We start from the raw sequence: 5,000 nt of genomic DNA on the forward strand, positions 1-5,000 counted from the left end.
TGACTTTTTGGAAAATTTCACAATTTTGTGAAAACTTCCACAAAATGAGGTTCTAGTATGTTAGAGGGCATCCCAGGAGGGCTCCAAAAGTGTGGGTAAAATATATATCCCACAGGGGGAAAATTGAAAAAAAGTTGAAAAAAAAAATTTTTGGGGACTTAGAAAATTTTTCAACTTTTGTCAGACTTCCAGACAGGGGAGCGTGTCAGTGCGCGCATCCGATTTCAGTTCCAGAGCGATTCGCGCGATGAGTCCTTGATACTTAGTCGTTTTTGGCAAAATTTCTGACTTTTTGAAAATTTCACAATTTTGTGAAAACTTCCACAAAATGAGGTTCTAGTATGTTAGAGGGCATCCCAGGAGGGCTCCAAAAGTGTGGGTAAAATATATATCCCACAGGGGGAAAATTGAAAAAAAGTTGAAAAAAAAAATTTTTGGGGACTTAGAAAATTTTTCAACTTTTGTCAGACTTCCAGACAGGGGAGCGTGTCAGTGCGCGCATCCGATTTCAGTTCCAGAGCGATTCGCGCGATGAGTCCTTGATACTTAGTCGTTTTTGCAAAATTTCTGACTTTTTGGAAAATTTCACAATTTTGTGAAAACTTCCACAAAATGAGGTTCTAGTATGTTAGAGGGCATCCCAGGAGGGCTCCAAAAGTGTGGGTAAAATATATATCCCACAGGGGGAAAATTGAAAAAAAGTTGAAAAAAAAAATTTTTGGGGACTTAGAAAATTTTCACACATGTGTCAGACTTCCAGAGAGGGGAGCATGTCAGTGCGCGCATCCGATTTCAGTTCCAGAGCGATTCGCGCGATGAGTCCTTGATACTTAGTCGTTTTTGCAAAATTTCTGACTTTTTGGAAAATTTCACAATTTTGTGAAAACTTCCACAAAATGAGGTTCTAGTATGTTAGAGGGCATCCCAGGAGGGCTCCAAAAGTGTGGGTAAAATATATATCCCACAGGGGGAAAATTGAAAAAAAGTTGAAAAAAAAAATTTTTGGGGACTTAGAAAATTTTTCAACTTTTGTCAGACTTCCAGACAGGGGAGCGTGTCAGTGCGCGCATCCGATTTCAGTTCCAGAGCGATTCGCGCGATGAGTCCTTGATACTTAGTCGTTTTTGCAAAATTTCTGACTTTTTGGAAAATTTCACAATTTTGTGAAAACTTCCACAAAATGAGGTTCTAGTATGTTAGAGGGCATCCCAGGAGGGCTCCAAAAGTGTGGGTAAAATATATATCCCACAGGGGGAAAATTGAAAAAAAGTTGAAAAAAAAAATTTTTGGGGACTTAGAAAATTTTTCAACTTTTGTCAGACTTCCAGACAGGGGAGCGTGTCAGTGCGCGCATCCGATTTCAGTTCCAGAGCGATTCGCGCGATGAGTCCTTGATACTTAGTCGTTTTTGCAAAATTTCTGACTTTTTGGAAAATTTCACAATTTTGTGAAAACTTCCACAAAATGAGGTTCTAGTATGTTAGAGGGCATCCCAGGAGGGCTCCAAAAGTGTGGGTAAAATATATATCCCACAGGGGGAAAATTGAAAAAAAGTTGAAAAAAAAAATTTTTGGGGACTTAGAAAATTTTCACACATGTGTCAGACTTCCAGAGAGGGGAGCATGTCAGTGCGCGCATCCGATTTCAGTTCCAGAGCGATTCGCGCGATGAGTCCTTGATACTTAGTCGTTTTTGCAAAATTTCTGACTTTTTGGAAAATTTCACAATTTTGTGAAAACTTCCACAAAATGAGGTTCTAGTATGTTAGAGGGCATCCCAGGAGGGCTCCAAAAGTGTGGGTAAAATATATATCCCACAGGGGGAAAATTGAAAAAAAGTTGAAAAAAAAAATTTTTGGGGACTTAGAAAATTTTTCAACTTTTGTCAGACTTCCAGACAGGGGAGCGTGTCAGTGCGCGCATCTGATTTCAGTTCCAGAGCGATTCGCGCGATGAGTCCTTGATACTTAGTCGTTTTTGCAAAATTTCTGACTTTTTGGAAAATTTCACAATTTTGTGAAAACTTCCACAAAATGAGGTTCTAGTATGTTAGAGGGCATCCCAGGAGGGCTCCAAAAGTGTGGGTAAAATATATATCCCACAGGGGGAAAATTGAAAAAAAGTTGAAAAAAAAAATTTTTGGGGACTTAGAAAATTTTTCAACTTTTGTCAGACTTCCAGACAGGGGAGCGTGTCAGTGCGCGCATCCGATTTCAGTTCCAGAGCGATTCGCGCGATGAGTCCTTGATACTTAGTCGTTTTTGCAAAATTTCTGACTTTTTGGAAAATTTCACAATTTTGTGAAAACTTCCACAAAATGAGGTTCTAGTATGTTAGAGGGCATCCCAGGAGGGCTCCAAAAGTGTGGGTAAAATATATATCCCACAGGGGGAAAATTGAAAAAAAGTTGAAAAAAAAAATTTTTGGGGACTTAGAAAATTTTTCAACTTTTGTCAGACTTCCAGACAGGGGAGCGTGTCAGTGCGCGCATCCGATTTCAGTTCCAGAGCGATTCGCGCGATGAGTCCTTGATACTTAGTCGTTTTTGGCAAAATTTCTGACTTTTTGAAAATTTCACAATTTTGTGAAAACTTCCACAAAATGAGGTTCTAGTATGTTAGAGGGCATCCCAGGAGGGCTCCAAAAGTGTGGGTAAAATATATATCCCACAGGGGGAAAATTGAAAAAAAGTTGAAAAAAAAAATTTTTGGGGACTTAGAAAATTTTCACACATGTGTCAGACTTCCAGAGAGGGGAGCATGTCAGTGCGCGCATCCGATTTCAGTTCCAGAGCGATTCGCGCGATGAGTCCTTGATACTTAGTCGTTTTTGCAAAATTTCTGACTTTTTTGAAAATTTCACAATTTTGTGAAAACTTCCACAAAATGAGGTTCTAGTATGTTAGAGGGCATCCCAGGAGGGCTCCAAAAGTGTGGGTAAAATATATATCCCACAGGGGGAAAATTGAAAAAAAGTTGAAAAAAAAAATTTTTGGGGACTTAGAAAATTTTTCAACTTGTGTCAGACTTCCAGAGAGGGGAGCATGTCAGTGCGCGCATCCGATTTCAGTTCCAGAGCGATTCGCGCGATGAGTCCTTGATACTTAGTCGTTTTCAGAAGTCACAATTTTGACTTCCAGGACCCGCAAAACGTTTGTAAATTGAGCCCGCTCCCCAGTTCCAAGCGTTTTGAGGTGTCCCCGGTTGCAGTAATGCAGCCTGCCCACTAGATGTCGCAAAAGAGACAAAAAGTGAAAAAGAACCAGAATGAGGAAATTCCAGGGAGCCGAATCCGCCTGACAGTTCCAGGCGATCGGGCACTTTTTTGCATGCGTCCCTAAAGTGGGTATAGGGTGACACTCCATGCAAAGACCCAGTTTTGCACACCACCGGCAGAATATATGAGAGAGAGGTACCTCTCAGCCCCGACACATTTCGACTCATTTAAGCTGGTTTTCACCTCCGTAGGCCTGGGTATGCGTTTTGGCTATGAGTCCCTGTTCGGCTGGAGGTCTGCACCTTGGCTGAACCCAGGCTTCCGCAGCTGCGTGGGGGGACTTTTGCCGGTCGCCTATCCCAAGTCAGAGAGGTGTTCCTGGGTTGAAGTGAGCCTGGCCAGACCCCCCCGCGGGCCCTGGTTCTCCACATGGGGGCGCCGTCAAGGCTAAAATCTGGATTTTTAGGCCGAGGAGAGGCTCCATGAGGGCGGATGCTTTTGTGGCTTCGACCCCAGTGCTGTTCCACATCCAGTACCCCCCCGCAAGGGCGCCTGTACCCGAGTCGCGCTTCCAGGACTCGTGGGCACGTATCTCCCGACGACAGGGGTTTGCAGCCTCCGTACTTGGGCAAGTCCCTACATGCACCCCTGCTCTTCCTCCGATCGATCTGGCGCAGCGCTCCCGGGTGGGGAGGTGGCGCCGCTCGCTCGGCCCGGGCTTTGGAGCCCGCGCTGGCTTAAGGTGAGCGGTCCCCTTCCTCCTCTACCCCCGGGCTTCCGACACCTATCTTTGGGCGCGCATGCCGGCCTCGCCTCCCGTCTGCGGAGGTGGCCGAGCCGTGGGGAGTTTGACCCGAACCGAGCGAAGGCAGTGGTCCGACGACCCGTACGGGCGAACGGCGGGGCGCCCACCCAGCCAGGCGTGGGGGCCCGTCGTCCGAATCGCTCCCTGTGCGGGGAAGCACAGCGATCTTCTCCGAGGGCGGCCCTTTTCTTCCAGATGCGTACCCGGCCAGCGGAGGCTCGCGCTGCCCCTCGTGTCCGAAAGGGCGGCCTCCGCGGCGGTGGCGACAGCGGCGGCGGTGGGTGGCCTCTCCGCGCCACTGCCGAGCTTCGCGATTTCCAGTCTTTTCCCGAGCCCCTACGTCAGTGGGGAGGACGACAGAGGTGTGGAGGCAGGCGAAGGGGGTTCTCACCGTGCGGTGTGCCCCAGCCCGACCGTTGCCTTCCCCCTCGACCCTCGTCCTCCCAGGCGGCTCGGCCAGGGAGCAGGAGAGAGAGTGAGAGAGGGAGAGCGGAAACCCCAGAGCCAAGGGGTTAGATGGAGAACGGGAGAAGGAACGAGGGCCAAGAGGTAGGGAGTACGGTGAAAGGCCGACCTGGGATCCCCCTGCGCTCCCGCCCTGGGCGGGGAGCAGCCCTGGGAAGAAAAGCCGCTCGGGCATCCCTTTGAGGTTACGGGCGCGAGTGGGAAGAGGGACTACGCTGGAGGGCGACGCCGACACGGCCAGGCCGACGACCACCCACGTGACCTCAGCGTCGCCGGGTTAGTGCCAGAGCCGCGGCGGACCCCGACGGCCAGCCCCCCTCTCCCAATCCTCGTGCCTGTCCGCCGGTGGGTCGAGGACCCCCCGCGGCGGAGGCAGGTCTAAGCCAGACGGTGGCGCCGCATAGGCCCACCCCCGCACGCCATCTCCCTGAGCGACCCTGTGTGTCGTCTTGGGTGCGGTTGGTGAGACGGGGGCGGCCGTGGCATCCTCCGGAGGCCAGTCACCTCGCCCTCCC

Source organism: Phyllobates terribilis, unplaced genomic scaffold (genome assembly GCF_046119375.1).
Source record: "Phyllobates terribilis strain yellow unplaced genomic scaffold, ASM4611937v1 Scaffold_2412__1_contigs__length_133766, whole genome shotgun sequence".
Classification (NCBI taxonomy): Eukaryota; Metazoa; Chordata; class Amphibia; order Anura; family Dendrobatidae; genus Phyllobates; species Phyllobates terribilis.